The sequence below is a fragment of the Euprymna scolopes genome, unplaced genomic scaffold (assembly GCF_053919585.1).
Source record: "Euprymna scolopes isolate OS-2025 unplaced genomic scaffold, ASM5391958v1 sca7, whole genome shotgun sequence".
NCBI lineage: Eukaryota > Metazoa > Mollusca > Cephalopoda > Sepiida > Sepiolidae > Euprymna > Euprymna scolopes.
The window spans coordinates 176,517-202,067 of NW_027633768.1; the positions used below are offsets into that span (position 1 = coordinate 176,517).

A 25,551-nucleotide genomic window follows, 5' to 3' on the forward strand; every position below is an offset into this window, starting at 1 on the left:
CTGACCTTCATACCGCTCGCTAGCCAAGCGGCCGAGGTCCTGTTTAGCTAGTGCTACCTCTAGGGGGTCCCCCCCCTCCACCGCCCGGGTCAGCTTATCCTCTATACGCTTCTTTGCCTTGGCCTTATCTAGCGCGAGGCGTTGGCTGTATTGGACAGAGAAGCGTCTAATTTTGGCCTTAAGGCTAACCCACCACTTACTCCCTGTAACCGCCCCCACTAAAGCCCGCTGAATTAATTCGGTAACCTTCGACCGGTAGTCCTCCAGCTCCAACAAGGTGCTGTTGAACTTCCAGTATCCGGCTAGTTTGGGCCTAGCACTTAAGTTCAAACGGGCCATAACGAGTTTATGGTCCGAGTGTCCTAGCAAGTGGAACGTGGGGCACGATAGAAAGTCTACGTCGCCTCTTCTAATTAACATCCGATCCAAGTAAGTACTCGGATGGGAAGGCACTACGGAATGCCACGTCCACATCTCCCGCCCCGGGTAATCCAGACGAAATCTGTCGACGAGGTCGCACGAAGCCATCAGGTCAGACAGACTGTTGTCATACCACACCGACCCGCTAGCCCCCCCGACCTTATCTATATTGGGATCAAGGATTGCATTCCAATCACCCATTAACACTAACCGTTCCGGATCCACTAAGTAGCCCTCCAACCGTCGAAAAAAGGATACCCTCTCTCCATGAGAATTAGGAGCATAAACAGCGACAATCCGAAAAACACTGCAATTAATGGCAACATCAACAACGACCGCCCGCCCGTCCTCGCCTGCGTGAACAACATTCACCGACGCTGACAGGGTGCGATTCACTAGCAAGGAGATTCCACGACTATAAGTATTGCCATATGCTGAGTAGACATCGTAATCGTTTACCAGCACCTGACAATCCTCGTCACAAACAAAGTGGGTCTCCTGGATAGCGGCAATATCTACCTTAAGGGACACCAAGTCTCTAACAACGCGCGAGGCCTTGCTTCGACACCTGATGCCCCTCACATTAAAAGTGGCCAAGTTCAAAGACATGTTCACTTACCTTAAGCAGTGTCACAAACGGGTCTGAAATCCTCGGGGGTGAGGACGCAGCAGGCATGGCCGAGACTGCCCGTGAGCAGTTCGGATGAAAATATTCCGTCTCGGGAGGCGCCTCCTACATCCAATGGGAAGGTTAACTTAAGTGCCCTGTAAAATGAGGGGTGCACAAAAACGGGGATCCTTCCTTCACACCTTAGAGAAAGTTTATGAAGAGATGGGTGTTCGAGGTCTACCAGTTTGACTTCTTCAAAAGCCGTCTTGGCAGCCTCCAGCATGTTCCATAGTCCTTTGGTTCTGCCGTCCCTGTCTGCTCTCACAAAGGTGGTCAGCATTGGGGCATCCGCGAAGTGCAGAGGGTTTGTGATGTCTTTCCCCTCTACTGCCTCCATTTGTTTTAGCTTCTGAAGTTGGGCCTTAGGTTTGCCTTTCAAATCGGTGTTGGTTTGCGTAGGGCCAACTTCACATATTTTGCTTCCTGGCAGGAACGGAAGCTTTTTCGTGCGTTCCGTCCTGACAGGTATGCTCTCCTTCTGGTCCGCTTTGTCTTCAGGAGCCGCGGAAGAAAGGGGGGTTTGTGGAGAAGCGTTTAGAGGGGCTACGGCTTGTTCCGCCTGCGTGTCGTTGGTGATGTTGTTCCCCTCCTCCGGTGGAGCCATTTCGTTGTTGGTAACATCCCCCGTTGGAGTGGTTTCCCTCTTTCTTTTGTTCCTCCTTCTCCCCTTTCTCTTTACTCCTGTTTCCTCGGGCTCCCTGACAATCTCCTCCGAGCCCGCTTCCTCCTCCGATTCTGTTGGGGAGAAAGGAAGCTTCCTTTTACTGGAAGTCACCGTCTCCATTTTTTCCGGGGACGGTTCTTGACCTCCGTTATCCGTAGACCTGGAGTCTGCCTGTTCTGTGTTTTTGCTTTCGTTGTCTGTGTTTGTGGTGTTTTTACTTGTGGTGATTGTGGTGTTCTTGTTTGAGTTGTCTGTGTTTGTGGTGTTTTCATTTGTGGTGATTGTGGTGTTCTTGTTTGAGTTGTCTGTGTTTGTGGTGTTTTTATTTGTGGTGATTGTGGTGTTCTTGTTTGAGTTGTCTGTGTTTGTGGTGTTTTTATTGGTGGTGATTGTGGTGTTCTTGTTTGAGTTGTCTGTGTTTGTGGTGTTTTTATTTGTGGTGATTGTGGTGTTCTTGTTTGAGTTGTCTGTGTTTGTGGTGTTTTTACTTGTGGTGATTGTGGTGTTCTTGTTTGAGTTGTCTGTGTTTGTGGTGTTTTTACTTGTGGTGATTGTGGTGTTCTTGTTTGAGTTGTCTGTGTTTGTGGTGTCTTTGTTTGTGGTGACCGGTGTGTTTTTGTTTGTGTTGACTGCAATGTTTTTTAAATTGTTTGTATTGTCCTTAGTGGGTTTTGCATTGTCTTCGCTGATGTTGTTGGTGTTGATGTTCTGAGGTCTGCTGTTTGTCTGTTGTTGTCCTGGTCGGTTTTTTCGGACGACCTTGCTCCAGCCGTCGTCGTTCCCTTGGTTCGCCGGAGCAGATGTGGTTGACTTGGTCTCTGCCGGCTTGGTTGGTGCCTTAGCCGCTGGTCTTGTGGGACAGTCCTTGGACATATGTCCTTGCTTTTGACAATGCCAGCAATGTGGCTTCCTCCCCTCTACTATCACCGACATTGTCCATTCTCGGTACTTAAGCACCGCCGGAATTTTGTTGAATCCGCTCCTGTCGACTCTCATGACCAGCTTATAATCTCCCGTCATGAGGTTCCGCGGGCCTCTAACCGGACACACCGACTCTACCTCTCCATACTGGCTGAGCACCGCACCAAGTTGACGCGAGCCCAAGTAACAGGGCACACCCAGTATCGACACCGTTGTCCTCCTTCTTCCCTGATACTCCGGCTTCATGGAGAGGTGTTTCCACGTCAGGTTGTTCCTGGAAAGTCTCTCAGCATCCTCCTTATCGGGCAGCAGGACTTCCCACTTGGCGTAGCTACAACGACATATGTAGCTCGCCGGCACATTTAGGTCCTGGAGCAGCTGCGCCATAGTTTCCTTCGGCACTCCTGTCAGGCTTCTGCTACGGGTGTCGGTCGTGATGAAGGACAAGACCCGCTGCTCCAGTTCCTCCACAGCTCCAGGAAGAGGCAGAATTACATTTCCATCAGTGTACTGCTTGAATGTAGATTCAAACAGCTCCCTGTATTCCTGTGGAGACAGTTGTTTTTGTGGGCCCCAGGCTTGGGTTGCCTCCTGGTTGCTATTCTTGTTGTTGTTGGGGCACTCCTTGGTGGGTGGCACCTTAACCTTAGCGGCTGTTGTTGTTGTTGCCCCATCTTTGGGTTCCACCGTTAAAACCTTGGGGGAGCCTTTGGCAGGAGGTAAGGCAGGCCATTCCTCTCCTGCCTCTTGAGTTGTCTCCCCTTCCGCTGGCGTCTCTTTTGTGGTCCGAGGTTTGTTCCCGGTTGAGCCGGCAGATTTTCCTTTTGCCGCCTCTACCCTAGGTGGGTCAGCTTTCGGCGGGCTGTTGCCTGCGACAGTTGCTGGATCCTTCCAACTTGGAGGGGGCCCCAGGAGTCTTTCTAGAGATGCTAGCGTCTCTTTGATTCGCTCGGCATCTCTATTGGTTGCCCCGTCCGCCTCGGGTACATCCCCCTTCTTTGGCTTATCAGAAGCGGGGAGGAGTGGGACATTTGGTGTCCCCTCCTTCTTGGTTTTCATGGCTGGTTCCTCCTCCGGAATCCTCTCTAACGACTGGGCACCTGGAGTCTCTTGAGGATCTGCCATTGCTGGGGTTTGGTCGGCTCCGCTTTTGGGGGTGCTGACCTCTTGGGGAGCATGGGGTGGGTTTGGTGACCCCAGTTGCTCAGCTACATCTAGGGGAGCAGCGGGCTGCTTCTCTCCCCTCTCATCGTCATTTGTAGCCTTTTTGGCACATTTTGCTCCCCTCGGAGGGGAACCCTCCTGGGGAGTGGCGCTTTCTTTTGCCCCTTTTTTGGACGGCATCTCGTGGTCTACTAAAATTTCGCTGACCCCGTGACGTCGAACAAAGTGTAGCGTGGGTGGGGAGAAAAGAAAAAAGGAGGGACGGGGGGGAAGGAAGAACTAAGGGGGGGGGGGGGTTTAGAAGGGGCGGGCTCTTGAAGAAAATAGAGTTTCGGCCTCCCCTCACGGGGATGCCTGGTTAGCAGCTCGAATCCCCCCGCGAGGGGGGAGAGCAGAGAAGGAAGACGCAGTGGGTGCTAGCGGAACAGGGCGCCGCGTCGCAATTAAGAGCGAGAGGGGATAGGCATCTCCGCCCACTGAGGGGAGCCGAGACGAAGCACCCACCCTACCCCACGTCCCCCTGCCCACTTAGCTACCCAAACAGAAGCGATAAAGGGAACCCTGTCTGCTCAATCCTCTGGGAGAGCAGCGAAAGGATAGACAAAGTTTTGGCCTGGCAGGTCAGAGTGCTGCTCAGGCAATTAAGGGTGGAGAAATTAGACCATCTCGGTCTCGAGAGGTGAGACCAAAACGAAGAAAAAACAATAACAAAAAACAAAAAACCAACAAAAGCAGGTCACAACTACCAGCTTAGTGGTGCTGGTCCCGAAATTCCAGTCTCCCAAAAGAGGGGATCGGTTTTCGGGTCCTAGCTCCCACAAATGTGGAGTCGGTCCTTCAGGTCCTGACTCCCCAAAGGAGGGGGTCTGGTCCTTGCAAACGAAGGTTAGTAAATGAACACCTTAAACCTAGCCCGAGAGCCCGGTGGTGGATCCCTTCTAAGAGCAGAAGCTTTGTATGCTGAAGAACAGATACTACACTTTGATCTTAGCCAGAAGAGGCCGAGAAGCGATAAAGGGGCTCCCTCCGGGGCCGGGGTCGTCAGTGGACCGGTCCGGGCGGCAAAGGTTGCGGGCAGAGCGACAACGACCCCCCTACCCCCGGCCCCTCTCTACTAGTGGAAGCGTCGATCGCAGGCAGCGGCCAAGGAGGGCCGCCCGCCCGCCTCCGTCATCCAGCTAATGAGACCAACGAACGGTCCATCCAGCCGAGCGGACCGAACCGAAAGCGAACGAAAGCAAAGCCAGCAACAACTAAGTAAAGGGAAGTAAGGACCAACAAAGTCGTTTAGTTTAGTAGTAAGATCAAAGTAGTAGTCAGTCTGTTTTTGGGATTGCGTTTTCTGACTCTTTCCCGAGCGAGCTGGGGTCAGAATCGGGGCTGTTAACTCCTGGAGGCAGTGCAATACCAGGCCAACCCGTGGAGAAGGGGGAGCAAGCTCCTAACCCTTGACCGAGTTCCAAAAATCAGTTTAATATCGTGATCCCTCCATGCGAGGGACCTATCAGATATTAAGCTGATAAGAACAGATACTACACTTTGATCTTAGCCAGAAGAGGCCGAGAAGCGATAAAGGGGCTCCCTCCGGGGCCGGGGTCGTCAGTGGACCGGTCCGGGCGGCAAAGGTTGCGGGCAGAGCGACAACGACCCCCCTACCCCCGGCCCCTCTCTACTAGTGGAAGCGTCGATCGCAGGCAGCGGCCAAGGAGGGCCGCCCGCCCGCCTCCGTCATCCAGCTAATGAGACCAACGAACGGTCCATCCAGCCGAGCGGACCGAACCGAAAGCGAACGAAAGCAAAGCCAGCAACAACTAAGTAAAGGGAAGTAAGGACCAACAAAGTCGTTTAGTTTAGTAGTAAGATCAAAGTAGTAGTCAGTCTGTTTTTGGGATTGCGTTTTCTGACTCTTTCCCGAGCGAGCTGGGGTCAGAATCGGGGCTGTTAACTCCTGGAGGCAGTGCAATACCAGGCCAACCCGTGGAGAAGGGGGAGCAAGCTCCTAACCCTTGACCGAGTTCCAAAAATCAGTTTAATATCGTGATCCCTCCATGCGAGGGACCTATCAGATATTAAGCTGATAAGAACAGATACTACACTTTGATCTTAGCCAGAAGAGGCCGAGAAGCGATAAAGGGGCTCCCTCCGGGGCCGGGGTCGTCAGTGGACCGGTCCGGGCGGCAAAGGTTGCGGGCAGAGCGACAACGACCCCCCTACCCCCGGCCCCTCTCTACTAGTGGAAGCGTCGATCGCAGGCAGCGGCCAAGGAGGGCCGCCCGCCCGCCTCCGTCATCCAGCTAATGAGACCAACGAACGGTCCATCCAGCCGAGCGGACCGAACCGAAAGCGAACGAAAGCAAAGCCAGCAACAACTAAGTAAAGGGAAGTAAGGACCAACAAAGTCGTTTAGTTTAGTAGTAAGATCAAAGTAGTAGTCAGTCTGTTTTTGGGATTGCGTTTTCTGACTCTTTCCCGAGCGAGCTGGGGTCAGAATCGGGGCTGTTAACTCCTGGAGGCAGTGCAATACCAGGCCAACCCGTGGAGAAGGGGGAGCAAGCTCCTAACCCTTGACCGAGTTCCAAAAATCAGTTTAATATCGTGATCCCTCCATGCGAGGGACCTATCAGATATTAAGCTGATAAGAACAGATACTACACTTTGATCTTAGCCAGAAGAGGCCGAGAAGCGATAAAGGGGCTCCCTCCGGGGCCGGGGTCGTCAGTGGACCGGTCCGGGCGGCAAAGGTTGCGGGCAGAGCGACAACGACCCCCCTACCCCCGGCCCCTCTCTACTAGTGGAAGCGTCGATCGCAGGCAGCGGCCAAGGAGGGCCGCCCGCCCGCCTCCGTCATCCAGCTAATGAGACCAACGAACGGTCCATCCAGCCGAGCGGACCGAACCGAAAGCGAACGAAAGCAAAGCCAGCAACAACTAAGTAAAGGGAAGTAAGGACCAACAAAGTCGTTTAGTTTAGTAGTAAGATCAAAGTAGTAGTCAGTCTGTTTTTGGGATTGCGTTTTCTGACTCTTTCCCGAGCGAGCTGGGGTCAGAATCGGGGCTGTTAACTCCTGGAGGCAGTGCAATACCAGGCCAACCCGTGGAGAAGGGGGAGCAAGCTCCTAACCCTTGACCGAGTTCCAAAAATCAGTTTAATATCGTGATCCCTCCATGCGAGGGACCTATCAGATATTAAGCTGATAAGAACAGATACTACACTTTGATCTTAGCCAGAAGAGGCCGAGAAGCGATAAAGGGGCTCCCTCCGGGGCCGGGGTCGTCAGTGGACCGGTCCGGGCGGCAAAGGTTGCGGGCAGAGCGACAACGACCCCCCTACCCCCGGCCCCTCTCTACTAGTGGAAGCGTCGATCGCAGGCAGCGGCCAAGGAGGGCCGCCCGCCCGCCTCCGTCATCCAGCTAATGAGACCAACGAACGGTCCATCCAGCCGAGCGGACCGAACCGAAAGCGAACGAAAGCAAAGCCAGCAACAACTAAGTAAAGGGAAGTAAGGACCAACAAAGTCGTTTAGTTTAGTAGTAAGATCAAAGTAGTAGTCAGTCTGTTTTTGGGATTGCGTTTTCTGACTCTTTCCCGAGCGAGCTGGGGTCAGAATCGGGGCTGTTAACTCCTGGAGGCAGTGCAATACCAGGCCAACCCGTGGAGAAGGGGGAGCAAGCTCCTAACCCTTGACCGAGTTCCAAAAATCAGTTTAATATCGTGATCCCTCCATGCGAGGGACCTATCAGATATTAAGCTGATAAGAACAGATACTACACTTTGATCTTAGCCAGAAGAGGCCGAGAAGCGATAAAGGGGCTCCCTCCGGGGCCGGGGTCGTCAGTGGACCGGTCCGGGCGGCAAAGGTTGCGGGCAGAGCGACAACGACCCCCCTACCCCCGGCCCCTCTCTACTAGTGGAAGCGTCGATCGCAGGCAGCGGCCAAGGAGGGCCGCCCGCCCGCCTCCGTCATCCAGCTAATGAGACCAACGAACGGTCCATCCAGCCGAGCGGACCGAACCGAAAGCGAACGAAAGCAAAGCCAGCAACAACTAAGTAAAGGGAAGTAAGGACCAACAAAGTCGTTTAGTTTAGTAGTAAGATCAAAGTAGTAGTCAGTCTGTTTTTGGGATTGCGTTTTCTGACTCTTTCCCGAGCGAGCTGGGGTCAGAATCGGGGCTGTTAACTCCTGGAGGCAGTGCAATACCAGGCCAACCCGTGGAGAAGGGGGAGCAAGCTCCTAACCCTTGACCGAGTTCCAAAAATCAGTTTAATATCGTGATCCCTCCATGCGAGGGACCTATCAGATATTAAGCTGATAAGAACAGATACTACACTTTGATCTTAGCCAGAAGAGGCCGAGAAGCGATAAAGGGGCTCCCTCCGGGGCCGGGGTCGTCAGTGGACCGGTCCGGGCGGCAAAGGTTGCGGGCAGAGCGACAACGACCCCCCTACCCCCGGCCCCTCTCTACTAGTGGAAGCGTCGATCGCAGGCAGCGGCCAAGGAGGGCCGCCCGCCCGCCTCCGTCATCCAGCTAATGAGACCAACGAACGGTCCATCCAGCCGAGCGGACCGAACCGAAAGCGAACGAAAGCAAAGCCAGCAACAACTAAGTAAAGGGAAGTAAGGACCAACAAAGTCGTTTAGTTTAGTAGTAAGATCAAAGTAGTAGTCAGTCTGTTTTTGGGATTGCGTTTTCTGACTCTTTCCCGAGCGAGCTGGGGTCAGAATCGGGGCTGTTAACTCCTGGAGGCAGTGCAATACCAGGCCAACCCGTGGAGAAGGGGGAGCAAGCTCCTAACCCTTGACCGAGTTCCAAAAATCAGTTTAATATCGTGATCCCTCCATGCGAGGGACCTATCAGATATTAAGCTGATAAGAACAGATACTACACTTTGATCTTAGCCAGAAGAGGCCGAGAAGCGATAAAGGGGCTCCCTCCGGGGCCGGGGTCGTCAGTGGACCGGTCCGGGCGGCAAAGGTTGCGGGCAGAGCGACAACGACCCCCCTACCCCCGGCCCCTCTCTACTAGTGGAAGCGTCGATCGCAGGCAGCGGCCAAGGAGGGCCGCCCGCCCGCCTCCGTCATCCAGCTAATGAGACCAACGAACGGTCCATCCAGCCGAGCGGACCGAACCGAAAGCGAACGAAAGCAAAGCCAGCAACAACTAAGTAAAGGGAAGTAAGGACCAACAAAGTCGTTTAGTTTAGTAGTAAGATCAAAGTAGTAGTCAGTCTGTTTTTGGGATTGCGTTTTCTGACTCTTTCCCGAGCGAGCTGGGGTCAGAATCGGGGCTGTTAACTCCTGGAGGCAGTGCAATACCAGGCCAACCCGTGGAGAAGGGGGAGCAAGCTCCTAACCCTTGACCGAGTTCCAAAAATCAGTTTAATATCGTGATCCCTCCATGCGAGGGACCTATCAGATATTAAGCTGATAAGAACAGATACTACACTTTGATCTTAGCCAGAAGAGGCCGAGAAGCGATAAAGGGGCTCCCTCCGGGGCCGGGGTCGTCAGTGGACCGGTCCGGGCGGCAAAGGTTGCGGGCAGAGCGACAACGACCCCCCTACCCCCGGCCCCTCTCTACTAGTGGAAGCGTCGATCGCAGGCAGCGGCCAAGGAGGGCCGCCCGCCCGCCTCCGTCATCCAGCTAATGAGACCAACGAACGGTCCATCCAGCCGAGCGGACCGAACCGAAAGCGAACGAAAGCAAAGCCAGCAACAACTAAGTAAAGGGAAGTAAGGACCAACAAAGTCGTTTAGTTTAGTAGTAAGATCAAAGTAGTAGTCAGTCTGTTTTTGGGATTGCGTTTTCTGACTCTTTCCCGAGCGAGCTGGGGTCAGAATCGGGGCTGTTAACTCCTGGAGGCAGTGCAATACCAGGCCAACCCGTGGAGAAGGGGGAGCAAGCTCCTAACCCTTGACCGAGTTCCAAAAATCAGTTTAATATCGTGATCCCTCCATGCGAGGGACCTATCAGATATTAAGCTGATAAGAACAGATACTACACTTTGATCTTAGCCAGAAGAGGCCGAGAAGCGATAAAGGGGCTCCCTCCGGGGCCGGGGTCGTCAGTGGACCGGTCCGGGCGGCAAAGGTTGCGGGCAGAGCGACAACGACCCCCCTACCCCCGGCCCCTCTCTACTAGTGGAAGCGTCGATCGCAGGCAGCGGCCAAGGAGGGCCGCCCGCCCGCCTCCGTCATCCAGCTAATGAGACCAACGAACGGTCCATCCAGCCGAGCGGACCGAACCGAAAGCGAACGAAAGCAAAGCCAGCAACAACTAAGTAAAGGGAAGTAAGGACCAACAAAGTCGTTTAGTTTAGTAGTAAGATCAAAGTAGTAGTCAGTCTGTTTTTGGGATTGCGTTTTCTGACTCTTTCCCGAGCGAGCTGGGGTCAGAATCGGGGCTGTTAACTCCTGGAGGCAGTGCAATACCAGGCCAACCCGTGGAGAAGGGGGAGCAAGCTCCTAACCCTTGACCGAGTTCCAAAAATCAGTTTAATATCGTGATCCCTCCATGCGAGGGACCTATCAGATATTAAGCTGATAAGAACAGATACTACACTTTGATCTTAGCCAGAAGAGGCCGAGAAGCGATAAAGGGGCTCCCTCCGGGGCCGGGGTCGTCAGTGGACCGGTCCGGGCGGCAAAGGTTGCGGGCAGAGCGACAACGACCCCCCTACCCCCGGCCCCTCTCTACTAGTGGAAGCGTCGATCGCAGGCAGCGGCCAAGGAGGGCCGCCCGCCCGCCTCCGTCATCCAGCTAATGAGACCAACGAACGGTCCATCCAGCCGAGCGGACCGAACCGAAAGCGAACGAAAGCAAAGCCAGCAACAACTAAGTAAAGGGAAGTAAGGACCAACAAAGTCGTTTAGTTTAGTAGTAAGATCAAAGTAGTAGTCAGTCTGTTTTTGGGATTGCGTTTTCTGACTCTTTCCCGAGCGAGCTGGGGTCAGAATCGGGGCTGTTAACTCCTGGAGGCAGTGCAATACCAGGCCAACCCGTGGAGAAGGGGGAGCAAGCTCCTAACCCTTGACCGAGTTCCAAAAATCAGTTTAATATCGTGATCCCTCCATGCGAGGGACCTATCAGATATTAAGCTGATAAGAACAGATACTACACTTTGATCTTAGCCAGAAGAGGCCGAGAAGCGATAAAGGGGCTCCCTCCGGGGCCGGGGTCGTCAGTGGACCGGTCCGGGCGGCAAAGGTTGCGGGCAGAGCGACAACGACCCCCCTACCCCCGGCCCCTCTCTACTAGTGGAAGCGTCGATCGCAGGCAGCGGCCAAGGAGGGCCGCCCGCCCGCCTCCGTCATCCAGCTAATGAGACCAACGAACGGTCCATCCAGCCGAGCGGACCGAACCGAAAGCGAACGAAAGCAAAGCCAGCAACAACTAAGTAAAGGGAAGTAAGGACCAACAAAGTCGTTTAGTTTAGTAGTAAGATCAAAGTAGTAGTCAGTCTGTTTTTGGGATTGCGTTTTCTGACTCTTTCCCGAGCGAGCTGGGGTCAGAATCGGGGCTGTTAACTCCTGGAGGCAGTGCAATACCAGGCCAACCCGTGGAGAAGGGGGAGCAAGCTCCTAACCCTTGACCGAGTTCCAAAAATCAGTTTAATATCGTGATCCCTCCATGCGAGGGACCTATCAGATATTAAGCTGATAAGAACAGATACTACACTTTGATCTTAGCCAGAAGAGGCCGAGAAGCGATAAAGGGGCTCCCTCCGGGGCCGGGGTCGTCAGTGGACCGGTCCGGGCGGCAAAGGTTGCGGGCAGAGCGACAACGACCCCCCTACCCCCGGCCCCTCTCTACTAGTGGAAGCGTCGATCGCAGGCAGCGGCCAAGGAGGGCCGCCCGCCCGCCTCCGTCATCCAGCTAATGAGACCAACGAACGGTCCATCCAGCCGAGCGGACCGAACCGAAAGCGAACGAAAGCAAAGCCAGCAACAACTAAGTAAAGGGAAGTAAGGACCAACAAAGTCGTTTAGTTTAGTAGTAAGATCAAAGTAGTAGTCAGTCTGTTTTTGGGATTGCGTTTTCTGACTCTTTCCCGAGCGAGCTGGGGTCAGAATCGGGGCTGTTAACTCCTGGAGGCAGTGCAATACCAGGCCAACCCGTGGAGAAGGGGGAGCAAGCTCCTAACCCTTGACCGAGTTCCAAAAATCAGTTTAATATCGTGATCCCTCCATGCGAGGGACCTATCAGATATTAAGCTGATAAGAACAGATACTACACTTTGATCTTAGCCAGAAGAGGCCGAGAAGCGATAAAGGGGCTCCCTCCGGGGCCGGGGTCGTCAGTGGACCGGTCCGGGCGGCAAAGGTTGCGGGCAGAGCGACAACGACCCCCCTACCCCCGGCCCCTCTCTACTAGTGGAAGCGTCGATCGCAGGCAGCGGCCAAGGAGGGCCGCCCGCCCGCCTCCGTCATCCAGCTAATGAGACCAACGAACGGTCCATCCAGCCGAGCGGACCGAACCGAAAGCGAACGAAAGCAAAGCCAGCAACAACTAAGTAAAGGGAAGTAAGGACCAACAAAGTCGTTTAGTTTAGTAGTAAGATCAAAGTAGTAGTCAGTCTGTTTTTGGGATTGCGTTTTCTGACTCTTTCCCGAGCGAGCTGGGGTCAGAATCGGGGCTGTTAACTCCTGGAGGCAGTGCAATACCAGGCCAACCCGTGGAGAAGGGGGAGCAAGCTCCTAACCCTTGACCGAGTTCCAAAAATCAGTTTAATATCGTGATCCCTCCATGCGAGGGACCTATCAGATATTAAGCTGATAAGAACAGATACTACACTTTGATCTTAGCCAGAAGAGGCCGAGAAGCGATAAAGGGGCTCCCTCCGGGGCCGGGGTCGTCAGTGGACCGGTCCGGGCGGCAAAGGTTGCGGGCAGAGCGACAACGACCCCCCTACCCCCGGCCCCTCTCTACTAGTGGAAGCGTCGATCGCAGGCAGCGGCCAAGGAGGGCCGCCCGCCCGCCTCCGTCATCCAGCTAATGAGACCAACGAACGGTCCATCCAGCCGAGCGGACCGAACCGAAAGCGAACGAAAGCAAAGCCAGCAACAACTAAGTAAAGGGAAGTAAGGACCAACAAAGTCGTTTAGTTTAGTAGTAAGATCAAAGTAGTAGTCAGTCTGTTTTTGGGATTGCGTTTTCTGACTCTTTCCCGAGCGAGCTGGGGTCAGAATCGGGGCTGTTAACTCCTGGAGGCAGTGCAATACCAGGCCAACCCGTGGAGAAGGGGGAGCAAGCTCCTAACCCTTGACCGAGTTCCAAAAATCAGTTTAATATCGTGATCCCTCCATGCGAGGGACCTATCAGATATTAAGCTGATAAGAACAGATACTACACTTTGATCTTAGCCAGAAGAGGCCGAGAAGCGATAAAGGGGCTCCCTCCGGGGCCGGGGTCGTCAGTGGACCGGTCCGGGCGGCAAAGGTTGCGGGCAGAGCGACAACGACCCCCCTACCCCCGGCCCCTCTCTACTAGTGGAAGCGTCGATCGCAGGCAGCGGCCAAGGAGGGCCGCCCGCCCGCCTCCGTCATCCAGCTAATGAGACCAACGAACGGTCCATCCAGCCGAGCGGACCGAACCGAAAGCGAACGAAAGCAAAGCCAGCAACAACTAAGTAAAGGGAAGTAAGGACCAACAAAGTCGTTTAGTTTAGTAGTAAGATCAAAGTAGTAGTCAGTCTGTTTTTGGGATTGCGTTTTCTGACTCTTTCCCGAGCGAGCTGGGGTCAGAATCGGGGCTGTTAACTCCTGGAGGCAGTGCAATACCAGGCCAACCCGTGGAGAAGGGGGAGCAAGCTCCTAACCCTTGACCGAGTTCCAAAAATCAGTTTAATATCGTGATCCCTCCATGCGAGGGACCTATCAGATATTAAGCTGATAAGAACAGATACTACACTTTGATCTTAGCCAGAAGAGGCCGAGAAGCGATAAAGGGGCTCCCTCCGGGGCCGGGGTCGTCAGTGGACCGGTCCGGGCGGCAAAGGTTGCGGGCAGAGCGACAACGACCCCCCTACCCCCGGCCCCTCTCTACTAGTGGAAGCGTCGATCGCAGGCAGCGGCCAAGGAGGGCCGCCCGCCCGCCTCCGTCATCCAGCTAATGAGACCAACGAACGGTCCATCCAGCCGAGCGGACCGAACCGAAAGCGAACGAAAGCAAAGCCAGCAACAACTAAGTAAAGGGAAGTAAGGACCAACAAAGTCGTTTAGTTTAGTAGTAAGATCAAAGTAGTAGTCAGTCTGTTTTTGGGATTGCGTTTTCTGACTCTTTCCCGAGCGAGCTGGGGTCAGAATCGGGGCTGTTAACTCCTGGAGGCAGTGCAATACCAGGCCAACCCGTGGAGAAGGGGGAGCAAGCTCCTAACCCTTGACCGAGTTCCAAAAATCAGTTTAATATCGTGATCCCTCCATGCGAGGGACCTATCAGATATTAAGCTGATAAGAACAGATACTACACTTTGATCTTAGCCAGAAGAGGCCGAGAAGCGATAAAGGGGCTCCCTCCGGGGCCGGGGTCGTCAGTGGACCGGTCCGGGCGGCAAAGGTTGCGGGCAGAGCGACAACGACCCCCCTACCCCCGGCCCCTCTCTACTAGTGGAAGCGTCGATCGCAGGCAGCGGCCAAGGAGGGCCGCCCGCCCGCCTCCGTCATCCAGCTAATGAGACCAACGAACGGTCCATCCAGCCGAGCGGACCGAACCGAAAGCGAACGAAAGCAAAGCCAGCAACAACTAAGTAAAGGGAAGTAAGGACCAACAAAGTCGTTTAGTTTAGTAGTAAGATCAAAGTAGTAGTCAGTCTGTTTTTGGGATTGCGTTTTCTGACTCTTTCCCGAGCGAGCTGGGGTCAGAATCGGGGCTGTTAACTCCTGGAGGCAGTGCAATACCAGGCCAACCCGTGGAGAAGGGGGAGCAAGCTCCTAACCCTTGACCGAGTTCCAAAAATCAGTTTAATATCGTGATCCCTCCATGCGAGGGACCTATCAGATATTAAGCTGATAAGAACAGATACTACACTTTGATCTTAGCCAGAAGAGGCCGAGAAGCGATAAAGGGGCTCCCTCCGGGGCCGGGGTCGTCAGTGGACCGGTCCGGGCGGCAAAGGTTGCGGGCAGAGCGACAACGACCCCCCTACCCCCGGCCCCTCTCTACTAGTGGAAGCGTCGATCGCAGGCAGCGGCCAAGGAGGGCCGCCCGCCCGCCTCCGTCATCCAGCTAATGAGACCAACGAACGGTCCATCCAGCCGAGCGGACCGAACCGAAAGCGAACGAAAGCAAAGCCAGCAACAACTAAGTAAAGGGAAGTAAGGACCAACAAAGTCGTTTAGTTTAGTAGTAAGATCAAAGTAGTAGTCAGTCTGTTTTTGGGATTGCGTTTTCTGACTCTTTCCCGAGCGAGCTGGGGTCAGAATCGGGGCTGTTAACTCCTGGAGGCAGTGCAATACCAGGCCAACCCGTGGAGAAGGGGGAGCAAGCTCCTAACCCTTGACCGAGTTCCAAAAATCAGTTTAATATCGTGATCCCTCCATGCGAGGGACCTATCAGATATTAAGCTGATAAGAACAGATACTACACTTTGATCTTAGCCAGAAGAGGCCGAGAATTTATTTAGTCGTTACGGCCCCGACCTTGGCATTATCTACTGCCAAGGCCTTATTTGGGGTCCGTAACAACTTAGGCACCAGGGCCAAGTAGGGGGGTGTGGGGAAAAAAGAAATCGGGTCTTGACTAAAGCTAACGCTAGACTTGTACTGAAAGACAAGTTCTTTATTAAAAGACTACACTAGAGAACTATCATTCTACAATTCGCCTTACATTCTTACCAGGACCTATTTAAAAAACAAAACTAATTCTCCCCAGCTTAACGGGATGGCAGGCGACCTTCATACATTCTGTAATAATAAAAAAAGTGTATTTACATAAAACAAAACAAAAAATATATGTACAAACAAAAGTTTTTTTTTTTTTTTTTTTTTTTTTTTTTTTTTTTAAAAATAAATGGGGGTGAGATGAAGGGGAGGGGGGCAAGCTAAAATACACCCAAAAAGAAAGAAAAAGAAAACAACTTAACAAAATGCCTATGGGGGCGGATTAGTAAGGGACCCTCCCATCCTACTCTCTACTCGTTAGTGGAACGCCCACTGTCTTCCGGTCCCCTCCCCGAAGGGAAAGGTGAAAGCAAGCAGGTCGCTCCCTAGTGGGGAATGGAGGATCTACGGGACAGCAAAAACTGCTGGTGAAAAAATAACTTGTGGAGGGGGTTCGTCGGGAATGGACGGCGTCTTCCAAGATAAAAATGCATAAGGGGCAACAAAGGCCGGGGACAAAACAAACAAGTGGGAGTGGGCATCTTTGGAAGCTCTCCTAGTGCCGAATAAAAATAAATCAGGGACCGGATCGACACACATACATCCCTAGTCTAGGCCCTAATAAAGATACTCATCTTCCACTCGAAGTGGTTACCATCTCCTAACTAACCCTAGCTTCTACCCATGGACAAGAGTAAACTCTTGTTTAACAAATACATTGGGGTGGGTTCCGAGTATAGAAAACACCAACCCCAGCACCCTAGGACCAATTCTAACCAGGGGGAAGCACGAACTCGAACCTGGCTCCTCGTCGGATGCACAAACTAGTGTTGTGCACCCATCTTCTATCAAAGTCGATGCGGGGCAACCTTTCCCAATCGCATCTGATTTTCGTTTTAAGTTGGTGCTTAAAACGAACAACCAGATCCCGATCGGAAACAGACTGCCCCTCATAGACGATGTCTAGACGTGAAACCCACGTCACTAACCTAGCTACGGCTAGTATCGCTAGAAACACCAACCGTTTCTCCCTAGAAAACGGCGGGTCCACATTATCGACCACATACGCTAAATCAAGTGGCACCGACCGCTCGGGGTCGATGCGAGCCGTTACCTCTTCGACATACCTCCAGAGACTCCGCACCCCGCTGCAAAGAAAGAACGCGTGTTCCCTCGTCTCATCCTCCTCCTCGTCATTGCAGCGGGGGCACGGGGGATAATAAAATTCTCTATCCCGGCAATCTCTGGCAAGTCGGTCGAAAAGTGGCAACGCGTCCCGGACCAGTCTCCACGTTACTGAAAATTCTGAATTATTTAAATGACTGCTGGCAGGCGCCCAACTCCACAGCGAGAGAACCTCCTCCCCCGACAGATGTAGCCGCTCCACCAGCGGATCGTTAGCGGTCCCCACCACTAGATCCCGATACAGCCTCCTCCTAGACCGCGCAAGGTCACTGGACCCCGGCAACGCCCTAAGGGCAGCCCGGCACTCGGTGAAGAAACGCGAATCCCCTGCTGGTCTTCTGCGACCTTCAGCGGCAGGGGCGGATACGAGCTGCGGAAAAGCCTGTTCCACCGCTGGTACCCAGTGCGTCTCCTCTAACAGTGTACGACTCAGGAACGCCAGTCTTTCAGCATGCTTGTGACTTTTCAAGTCCGGCATTCCCAAGCCTCCCTCGCCAAGTTTCTGCGTACAGACCTGTCTACGGACATACGGCTCTCCTCCTTTCCACAGCAGTTTAAAAAGGAGGCGCTCTAAAGCCTTACAGCGGTCCGCAGGCAGGGGAAGAACAGATAAACGGTAAAGGATCAGCGGAAACACGTAAGTGGCGCATGCCTCCGCACGACCCTTCAAGGACAACCTCCTTCGAATCCAAGACACGACCGACGATTCGACCTTCGTCTGTACCTCCGACCAATTCTTGTCCAACTGGAGATCCGGCCCGAACCACACGCCGAGGATCTTAACCGGGCCATCAGTCCAGCCGAACGCACCTGGAAGCGAGTTTACCCCGGTCCAGGCGCTCAACCGCAGGCCGACGGACTTGCTGCGATTGATCACGGCCCCTGTAACAACTTCGTACTCAGCGATCGCCTCTATCACCGCTTCGATGTCGTTACGACAAGCTGCGAAAACGGTGACGTCATCAGCGTACGCGGACACCCTGGCAAATCGGCCGCCAGGTAGAGCAATGCCGCGTAGGACTGGTCTCGCCGCCTCGTCCCTTAATTTGCGAAGGAAGGGCTCCAACGCCAGGACATAGAGCAGAGGCGACAGCGGACAGCCCTGCCGCACCGACCGAGAGACCCCAAAGGACTCCGACAACCTACCGTTGACTTGCACCACTACCGCGGGATCACGATACAGAGCAGAGACCCACTTGCGGAAGTCCGGACCAAAGCCGGCGGTTTCCACAACAGACCTCAGGAACCCATGGTCCACCCTATCGAACGCCTTGGACTGATCCAAATTGATCAGCGCGGCTTCCGTGTCGTCTTCTAAACCCTCTAAGATCAAGCGCACCAGGTGCAAGTTGTTCTGAATTGATCGACCCTTCACAGCGTAATTCTGATCCGGTTCGATCAAGTCACCGATAACAACCTGCATCCGGTTTGCGAGAACGCGAGCCAAAATCTTCACGTCTGCGTTAAGCAGAGTGATCGGCCTGTAATCGTCTAGATTCCCCCCTCCAGGTTGGTTCCCCTTCTTCAGAAGCGTGACCACTCCTTTGGTTACCTGTCTCGGGATCGAGCCCGTGACAAACCAGTGGTTAAACACGCCCGTCAGAAGGGGCACAAACATGGGCGACAGCCTCAAGAACAATTCATAGGGCAAACCATCAAGTCCCGGAGATTTGTTGAGGCCTACCTGCTTCAACGCAGTAATGACCTCACGCTCCGTAACCATCCCCTCGCAGCTAGCCGCTCGGTCCGCAGTAAGGCGGGGCGAGCCAGCCAAATAGCCGCCAAACTCCTGGCCGCGGAGTCTGGGTAGTTGGGTGAATCGCTCCTCCAGATGTTGTCGAAACCCGTTGCAGATCTCCCGCGCCGACACGAGAGAGCGCCCTTCCAGGTCTTTCACTTCCCGAATGTACCCATCCGAACCACGTCTTAAAGCAGCCCCACGCTCAACAGCGTCAACGTTCGCGGCTTCGTTGGAGACTCTTTTTAACCTAGCTCTAACTACCTGACCTGTGTATCGCTCGCTAGCCAAGCGATTCAGGTCCTCCTTTACTAGAGCTAGTTCTAGGGAATCCCCCCCTGCCACCGCCCGGGTCAGTCTATCGTCTAAGTGCCTTTTGGTCCGAGCCCTAACTAACGCGAGGCTTTGGCTATAGTGGACACAAAAGCGCCTAATGGTGACCTTAAGCTTAACCCACCAGCTACTCCCGGTAACCGCCCCCACTAACTCCCTCTGGATTAGTGTTGTCAGCCGCTCCCGGAAGTCTTCCGACTCCAACAAGGAGGCGTTCAACTTCCAGTAGCCAGCCAACCTAGGCCTATTACCTAACTTCAAACGGGCCAACACGAGTTTGTGGTCCGAATGACCTAGCCAGTGGAACGTGGGACAAGATAGAAAATCTACGTCGCCCCTTCTAATTAACATCCTGTCCAAGTATGTACTTGGACTGGAGGCCGCACTAGTATGCCACGTCCACATCTCCCTCCCGGGGTGATCCAGACGGAACCTATCGACCAGATCGCACGAGGCCATCAGGTCAGACAGGCTGCTTTCACACCAACCCGACCCTCTAACCCCCCCGACCTTATCTATGCTGGGGTCCAGGACGGCATTCCAGTCCCCCATTAAGACTACCCGCTCCGGACCCGAAGAGAGAAACACCTCCACCCGCCGAAAAAAGGAAACCCTCTCGCTGGGGATGTTAGGTGCATAAACTGCCACTATCCGGAACACGCCGCTTTTAACGGCAACATCGACCACGACCAGCCTCCCATGAGCGTCGGCGTGGATAACGGTAACCGTCGCAGACAGGGTGCGACTTACTAGAACAGAAACCCCACTGCTACGGAGATTGCCGTATGCTGAGTAAACGTCAAAGTCGTTGACCAGCACACTGCAATCCCCGGGCCCAACAAAGTGGGTCTCCTGCAACGCAGCTATATCTACCTCAAGGGCCACGAGATCCCTCAGCACGCGAGCAGCTTTGCTTCGAGATCTCATGCCCCTCGCATTCAAACTAGCCAGGTTCAAGCCCGTGGCCATGCTTCCCTACCTAGTAAAATTCGTCAACTAGGGGTCTGAAGTCCTCGGGGGACAGGACGTCAAAGGCCTGGCCAAGACTGCCCGAGAGCAGGTCGGACGTAAGCCGTCCGTCTCTAGCCAGGCCCCCAACGTCCAGAGGAAACGTAATTTTTAGAGCCCTATACAGGGAGGGGTGAACATAAATAGGGACCCGCCCCTCACTTTTCTTGGCTATTTGCCCTAGTGATGGGTGCTCCCCGTCGAATATCTTCAGCCCCTTAAACGCTGTTTTGCTGGCCTCCAGCATCCTCCATAGGGCTTTCGCTCGCCCTCCCCTATTTGGCCGGACGAACGTGATGAGCTGAGGAGCATCCGGGAAGTTTCTGGGATCAGCGACCTCCTTCTCGTCCACCTTTGAGAGGCTTTCGAGGGACTTGAGATGTTTTTTTTGTCTTCCGTTGAGGTCGCTGACCGTCTCACTCATCCTTACTTCACATATCCTTTCCCCCGGCCAGAAAGGAAACTTCCTTGTCTTCTCCTCTCTGGGGGCTGCCGGCTTCTCTGTTAGTTTTCTTACTGGCTCCTCAGCCTCCATCGGTGTTTCAGGGGCTTCGCCCGGCTCCTTTTCCTCTGGAGGCGTGTTGAATAGGGGAGGGGTGGCCTGGACATCCTCATCGGGGGCTGTTGGCGGATGCTCAGGGTCTTCTTCTGCCGTCTTTTCTCTTTTTGCATCCTTCTTGGATTCTCCTCCCTCTTCTCCTTCTGATTCGGAGGAGCTGACCCTGAGCTTCCGTTTGGCCGACACCGCCGCTCCTCTGGGTGTTGTTGTGGGAGCGGACACCTCAGCTATTTTCTTGGTCCTCCTGGACACCACCTTGCTCCAGGTGTCGGCCTCGTTCCTTTCTACTGCCTTTTCTTCGGCCGGCTTCTGCCCCTTGTTCTTCTTCTCTTCCTCTATCCTTTTGGGACAGAAGCGGGACACATGGCCCGGTTTTTGGCAGGACCAGCAGTGCGGTCTCCTCCCTTCTACCAGAACTAGCATGGTCCAACCCTCGCAAGATAGTTGGGAGGGGATCTTTTCTACCTCCTTCCTATCGACCCTCATCTCGAGCTTAATCTCCCCCATCCTTATTCCACGGGGCCCAATCACCGGCTGCACACTTTCAACCTCTCCATATTGGGACATCGTGGCACCCAGCTGGTCCTCCGAGATGAAGCTGGGCACCCCTTTAATCGTAACAGCTGCCCTTCTCTTAGACTTGTATTCCGGCCTCAGTCGAAATCCTTTCCATGTGAGATCCCCTTTTGACAGTCTCTCTGCAACCTCCCTTGATGGCAAAAGGATATCCCACATGGCAAAAAAACGCCGAACCATATACTGGGCCGGAATCCGCAGCTCTCCCAATATTTCCGCCATCTTCTCCTGCGGGATCCTGGTGAGTCCCTTCCCCTTCTCGTCGAAGGTGAGGAAGGCGATCGACCGCTCCTGTATGGCCTCTTGTACCCCTGGAACAATCTTCATCACGCTGCCGGACGCATATTCCTTAAAATTATTTTCCAGGAGGTCTTTGTAGTACTGGGGGGTCTTCTTCTTGCCTCCTGGAACCGCCGCACTTGTCTTTGCGCCCGACCATGCAGTTTTCACCTCTCTTTGTGCAGCCGGAATTGGGGAATCGTCCTTGGTGAGGGCTGGCCAATCCTCCGCACTGGCTGGTACTGCTTCCGTCGTTGACGCCCTCCCTGACCCCGGGGAGCACCCATCCACCACTATTACCTCCTCCGATTTTGCCTTTCTGAGGCCCTCCATCGACGGCTTTTGTGGGCTGTTCCTCTCAGATTGCGTTCCAGTTGGGGGACCCTCGTCCGGGACCCACCAACGCTTAACCGGCCGTCTACGGTTTTTCCGCGCCTCCTCCCAGGTCGCAGCCTCCTCGTCTCCTTTCGCCTCCCTCATGGAGTTCCTCCAAGCCTCCGCCACTTTCTCCCTTGTCATAGCCCCTGCTCTGCCTATAGCTACAGTTGGGGGGACTTCTATGATGGCAACGCTAGGACCCACCTCATTGGGGGTACCCCACGGGGCATCCCCCCCCGCGACCATCATTCTGCCTGCCTTAGCGACCGCTGCACTCGAACTGGGGTTGCCTTTACGGGCAGCAACCCCCGACACGCGTCTCGAACTGGGGGCGGCGACCCCCGCGACCGAACTCGACCCTTCCGAACTCACGCCAGTAGTCTCGACCACTGGACTGGGGGCAGCGACCCCCGCTCTCGATCCGACCTCTGGGGTGGCGACCCCGGGAACCCTTCTCGAACTGGGGGTGCCTTGCGGGATGGCACCCCCCCGACCCGTCTCGGACACTACACCTGGGGCGTCCCCCAAGGTGGCAGGAGCAGAGGCCTGCTCCATCTAAGTGAAGGCCCGGAGCCCAACTAGTGCCCGCCGATTCGGAAACCAAGGGACCTTCGCCTAAAAAGGCACGTCGGTGTCCCTTGGCCCTGCCGGCTGCTTAAGCTCTAGCTAGACCCCGGACTATCTGGAAAAAAAAGGAAAACAACAGTTAATAAACAAAACAAAAACTTAACAAGTTCTCAAGGAGGTCCAATCCCCAAAGAAGGGGCTGGTCCTCGCAAGAGCAAGACGCCAAAAGAGGCCAAAAAAAGAAAAAAGACTTTTGACCAAAGGCCAAAAGCTCCCAACTCGTCAACTAATAGCAGACCAGAGCAAGCACTGAAGAACAGATACTACACTTTGATCTTAGCCAGAAGAGGCCGAGAAGCGATAAAGGGGCTCCCTCCGGGGCCGGGGTCGTCAGTGGACCGGTCCGGGCGGCAAAGGTTGCGGGCAGAGCGACAACGACCCCCCTACCCCCGGCCCCTCTCTACTAGTGGAAGCGTCGATCGCAGGCAGCGGCCAAGGAGGGCCGCCCGCCCGCCTCCGTCATCCAGCTAATGAGACCAACGAACGGTCCATCCAGCCGAGCGGACCGAACCGAAAGCGAACGAAAGCAAAGCCAGCAACAACTAAGTAAAGGGAAGTAAGGACCAACAAAGTCGTTTAGTTTAGTAGTAAGATCAAAGTAGTAGTCAGTCTGTTTTTGGGATTGCGTTTTCTGACTCTTTCCCGAGCGAGCTGGGGTCAGAATCGGGGCTGTTAACTCCTGGAGGCAGTGCAATACCAGGCCAACCCGTGGAGAAGGGGGAGCAAGCTCCTAACCCTTGACCGAGTTCCAAAAATCAGTTTAATATCGTGATCCCTCCATGCGAGGGACCTATCAGATATTAAGCTGATAAGAACAGATACTACACTTTGATCTTAGCCAGAAGAGGCCGAGAAGCGATAAAGGGGCTCCCTCCGGGGCCGGGGTCGTCAGTGGACCGGTCCGGGCGGCAAAGGTTGCGGGCAGAGCGACAACGACCCCCCTACCCCCGGCCCCTCTCTACTAGTGGAAGCGTCGATCGCAGGCAGCGGCCAAGGAGGGCCGCCCGCCCGCCTCCGTCATCCAGCTAATGAGACCAACGAACGGTCCATCCAGCCGAGCGGACCGAACCGAAAGCGAACGAAAGCAAAGCCAGCAACAACTAAGTAAAGGGAAGTAAGGACCAACAAAGTCGTTTAGTTTAGTAGTAAGATCAAAGTAGTAGTCAGTCTGTTTTTGGGATTGCGTTTTCTGACTCTTTCCCGAGCGAGCTGGGGTCAGAATCGGGGCTGTTAACTCCTGGAGGCAGTGCAATACCAGGCCAACCCGTGGAGAAGGGGGAGCAAGCTCCTAACCCTTGACCGAGTTCCAAAAATCAGTTTAATATCGTGATCCCTCCATGCGAGGGACCTATCAGATATTAAGCTGATAAGAACAGATACTACACTTTGATCTTAGCCAGAAGAGGCCGAGAAGCGATAAAGGGGCTCCCTCCGGGGCCGGGGTCGTCAGTGGACCGGTCCGGGCGGCAAAGGTTGCGGGCAGAGCGACAACGACCCCCCTACCCCCGGCCCCTCTCTACTAGTGGAAGCGTCGATCGCAGGCAGCGGCCAAGGAGGGCCGCCCGCCCGCCTCCGTCATCCAGCTAATGAGACCAACGAACGGTCCATCCAGCCGAGCGGACCGAACCGAAAGCGAACGAAAGCAAAGCCAGCAACAACTAAGTAAAGGGAAGTAAGGACCAACAAAGTCGTTTAGTTTAGTAGTAAGATCAAAGTAGTAGTCAGTCTGTTTTTGGGATTGCGTTTTCTGACTCTTTCCCGAGCGAGCTGGGGTCAGAATCGGGGCTGTTAACTCCTGGAGGCAGTGCAATACCAGGCCAACCCGTGGAGAAGGGGGAGCAAGCTCCTAACCCTTGACCGAGTTCCAAAAATCAGTTTAATATCGTGATCCCTCCATGCGAGGGACCTATCAGATATTAAGCTGATAAGAACAGATACTACACTTTGATCTTAGCCAGAAGAGGCCGAGAAGCGATAAAGGGGCTCCCTCCGGGGCCGGGGTCGTCAGTGGACCGGTCCGGGCGGCAAAGGTTGCGGGCAGAGCGACAACGACCCCCCTACCCCCGGCCCCTCTCTACTAGTGGAAGCGTCGATCGCAGGCAGCGGCCAAGGAGGGCCGCCCGCCCGCCTCCGTCATCCAGCTAATGAGACCAACGAACGGTCCATCCAGCCGAGCGGACCGAACCGAAAGCGAACGAAAGCAAAGCCAGCAACAACTAAGTAAAGGGAAGTAAGGACCAACAAAGTCGTTTAGTTTAGTAGTAAGATCAAAGTAGTAGTCAGTCTGTTTTTGGGATTGCGTTTTCTGACTCTTTCCCGAGCGAGCTGGGGTCAGAATCGGGGCTGTTAACTCCTGGAGGCAGTGCAATACCAGGCCAACCCGTGGAGAAGGGGGAGCAAGCTCCTAACCCTTGACCGAGTTCCAAAAATCAGTTTAATATCGTGATCCCTCCATGCGAGGGACCTATCAGATATTAAGCTGATAAGAACAGATACTACACTTTGATCTTAGCCAGAAGAGGCCGAGAAGCGATAAAGGGGCTCCCTCCGGGGCCGGGGTCGTCAGTGGACCGGTCCGGGCGGCAAAGGTTGCGGGCAGAGCGACAACGACCCCCCTACCCCCGGCCCCTCTCTACTAGTGGAAGCGTCGATCGCAGGCAGCGGCCAAGGAGGGCCGCCCGCCCGCCTCCGTCATCCAGCTAATGAGACCAACGAACGGTCCATCCAGCCGAGCGGACCGAACCGAAAGCGAACGAAAGCAAAGCCAGCAACAACTAAGTAAAGGGAAGTAAGGACCAACAAAGTCGTTTAGTTTAGTAGTAAGATCAAAGTAGTAGTCAGTCTGTTTTTGGGATTGCGTTTTCTGACTCTTTCCCGAGCGAGCTGGGGTCAGAATCGGGGCTGTTAACTCCTGGAGGCAGTGCAATACCAGGCCAACCCGTGGAGAAGGGGGAGCAAGCTCCTAACCCTTGACCGAGTTCCAAAAATCAGTTTAATATCGTGATCCCTCCATGCGAGGGACCTATCAGATATTAAGCTGATAAGAACAGATACTACACTTTGATCTTAGCCAGAAGAGGCCGAGAAGCGATAAAGGGGCTCCCTCCGGGGCCGGGGTCGTCAGTGGACCGGTCCGGGCGGCAAAGGTTGCGGGCAGAGCGACAACGACCCCCCTACCCCCGGCCCCTCTCTACTAGTGGAAGCGTCGATCGCA

The 25,551-nt window shown here is 54.4% G+C and overlaps 25 non-coding genes and 1 pseudogene across 25 annotated transcripts; all 26 read right to left on the reverse strand.

Moving 5' to 3' along the window:
- Positions 1 to 4,720: 4,720 nt before the first annotated feature.
- Positions 4,721 to 4,852, reverse strand: LOC145275564 (U2 spliceosomal RNA; annotated as a pseudogene).
- Positions 4,853 to 5,209: 357 nt separating this feature from the next.
- LOC145275696 (U2 spliceosomal RNA) lies at positions 5,210 to 5,410 on the reverse strand. The gene has a single exon (XR_013867474.1). It is a non-coding gene; the product is annotated as a U2 spliceosomal RNA (small nuclear RNA).
- Positions 5,411 to 5,767: 357 nt separating this feature from the next.
- LOC145275697 (U2 spliceosomal RNA) lies at positions 5,768 to 5,968 on the reverse strand. The gene has a single exon (XR_013867475.1). It is a non-coding gene; the product is annotated as a U2 spliceosomal RNA (small nuclear RNA).
- A 357-nt stretch (positions 5,969 to 6,325) lies between these two features.
- LOC145275699 (U2 spliceosomal RNA) lies at positions 6,326 to 6,526 on the reverse strand. Its single transcript, XR_013867476.1, has one exon. It is a non-coding gene; the product is annotated as a U2 spliceosomal RNA (small nuclear RNA).
- A 357-nt stretch (positions 6,527 to 6,883) lies between these two features.
- Positions 6,884 to 7,084, reverse strand: LOC145275700 (U2 spliceosomal RNA). The gene has a single exon (XR_013867477.1). It is a non-coding gene; the product is annotated as a U2 spliceosomal RNA (small nuclear RNA).
- Positions 7,085 to 7,441: 357 nt separating this feature from the next.
- Positions 7,442 to 7,642, reverse strand: LOC145275701 (U2 spliceosomal RNA). The gene has a single exon (XR_013867478.1). It is a non-coding gene; the product is annotated as a U2 spliceosomal RNA (small nuclear RNA).
- A 357-nt stretch (positions 7,643 to 7,999) lies between these two features.
- LOC145275703 (U2 spliceosomal RNA) lies at positions 8,000 to 8,200 on the reverse strand. The gene has a single exon (XR_013867480.1). It is a non-coding gene; the product is annotated as a U2 spliceosomal RNA (small nuclear RNA).
- A 357-nt stretch (positions 8,201 to 8,557) lies between these two features.
- On the reverse strand, positions 8,558 to 8,758 carry LOC145275704 (U2 spliceosomal RNA). The gene has a single exon (XR_013867481.1). It is a non-coding gene; the product is annotated as a U2 spliceosomal RNA (small nuclear RNA).
- Positions 8,759 to 9,115: 357 nt separating this feature from the next.
- On the reverse strand, positions 9,116 to 9,316 carry LOC145275705 (U2 spliceosomal RNA). Its single transcript, XR_013867482.1, has one exon. It is a non-coding gene; the product is annotated as a U2 spliceosomal RNA (small nuclear RNA).
- Positions 9,317 to 9,673: 357 nt separating this feature from the next.
- On the reverse strand, positions 9,674 to 9,874 carry LOC145275706 (U2 spliceosomal RNA). The gene has a single exon (XR_013867483.1). It is a non-coding gene; the product is annotated as a U2 spliceosomal RNA (small nuclear RNA).
- Positions 9,875 to 10,231: 357 nt separating this feature from the next.
- LOC145275707 (U2 spliceosomal RNA) lies at positions 10,232 to 10,432 on the reverse strand. Its single transcript, XR_013867484.1, has one exon. It is a non-coding gene; the product is annotated as a U2 spliceosomal RNA (small nuclear RNA).
- Positions 10,433 to 10,789: 357 nt separating this feature from the next.
- On the reverse strand, positions 10,790 to 10,990 carry LOC145275708 (U2 spliceosomal RNA). Its single transcript, XR_013867485.1, has one exon. It is a non-coding gene; the product is annotated as a U2 spliceosomal RNA (small nuclear RNA).
- A 357-nt stretch (positions 10,991 to 11,347) lies between these two features.
- On the reverse strand, positions 11,348 to 11,548 carry LOC145275710 (U2 spliceosomal RNA). The gene has a single exon (XR_013867486.1). It is a non-coding gene; the product is annotated as a U2 spliceosomal RNA (small nuclear RNA).
- A 357-nt stretch (positions 11,549 to 11,905) lies between these two features.
- On the reverse strand, positions 11,906 to 12,106 carry LOC145275711 (U2 spliceosomal RNA). Its single transcript, XR_013867487.1, has one exon. It is a non-coding gene; the product is annotated as a U2 spliceosomal RNA (small nuclear RNA).
- Positions 12,107 to 12,463: 357 nt separating this feature from the next.
- LOC145275712 (U2 spliceosomal RNA) lies at positions 12,464 to 12,664 on the reverse strand. Its single transcript, XR_013867488.1, has one exon. It is a non-coding gene; the product is annotated as a U2 spliceosomal RNA (small nuclear RNA).
- A 357-nt stretch (positions 12,665 to 13,021) lies between these two features.
- Positions 13,022 to 13,222, reverse strand: LOC145275713 (U2 spliceosomal RNA). The gene has a single exon (XR_013867489.1). It is a non-coding gene; the product is annotated as a U2 spliceosomal RNA (small nuclear RNA).
- A 357-nt stretch (positions 13,223 to 13,579) lies between these two features.
- Positions 13,580 to 13,780, reverse strand: LOC145275715 (U2 spliceosomal RNA). Its single transcript, XR_013867491.1, has one exon. It is a non-coding gene; the product is annotated as a U2 spliceosomal RNA (small nuclear RNA).
- Positions 13,781 to 14,137: 357 nt separating this feature from the next.
- Positions 14,138 to 14,338, reverse strand: LOC145275716 (U2 spliceosomal RNA). The gene has a single exon (XR_013867492.1). It is a non-coding gene; the product is annotated as a U2 spliceosomal RNA (small nuclear RNA).
- A 357-nt stretch (positions 14,339 to 14,695) lies between these two features.
- On the reverse strand, positions 14,696 to 14,896 carry LOC145275717 (U2 spliceosomal RNA). Its single transcript, XR_013867493.1, has one exon. It is a non-coding gene; the product is annotated as a U2 spliceosomal RNA (small nuclear RNA).
- A 357-nt stretch (positions 14,897 to 15,253) lies between these two features.
- LOC145275500 (U2 spliceosomal RNA) lies at positions 15,254 to 15,454 on the reverse strand. Its single transcript, XR_013867322.1, has one exon. It is a non-coding gene; the product is annotated as a U2 spliceosomal RNA (small nuclear RNA).
- Positions 15,455 to 22,447: 6,993 nt separating this feature from the next.
- On the reverse strand, positions 22,448 to 22,639 carry LOC145275547 (U2 spliceosomal RNA). Its single transcript, XR_013867350.1, has one exon. It is a non-coding gene; the product is annotated as a U2 spliceosomal RNA (small nuclear RNA).
- Positions 22,640 to 22,996: 357 nt separating this feature from the next.
- On the reverse strand, positions 22,997 to 23,197 carry LOC145275718 (U2 spliceosomal RNA). Its single transcript, XR_013867494.1, has one exon. It is a non-coding gene; the product is annotated as a U2 spliceosomal RNA (small nuclear RNA).
- A 357-nt stretch (positions 23,198 to 23,554) lies between these two features.
- Positions 23,555 to 23,755, reverse strand: LOC145275719 (U2 spliceosomal RNA). Its single transcript, XR_013867495.1, has one exon. It is a non-coding gene; the product is annotated as a U2 spliceosomal RNA (small nuclear RNA).
- A 357-nt stretch (positions 23,756 to 24,112) lies between these two features.
- LOC145275721 (U2 spliceosomal RNA) lies at positions 24,113 to 24,313 on the reverse strand. The gene has a single exon (XR_013867496.1). It is a non-coding gene; the product is annotated as a U2 spliceosomal RNA (small nuclear RNA).
- A 357-nt stretch (positions 24,314 to 24,670) lies between these two features.
- Positions 24,671 to 24,871, reverse strand: LOC145275722 (U2 spliceosomal RNA). The gene has a single exon (XR_013867497.1). It is a non-coding gene; the product is annotated as a U2 spliceosomal RNA (small nuclear RNA).
- A 357-nt stretch (positions 24,872 to 25,228) lies between these two features.
- Positions 25,229 to 25,429, reverse strand: LOC145275723 (U2 spliceosomal RNA). The gene has a single exon (XR_013867498.1). It is a non-coding gene; the product is annotated as a U2 spliceosomal RNA (small nuclear RNA).
- Between the last annotated feature and the right edge of the window lie 122 nt (positions 25,430 to 25,551).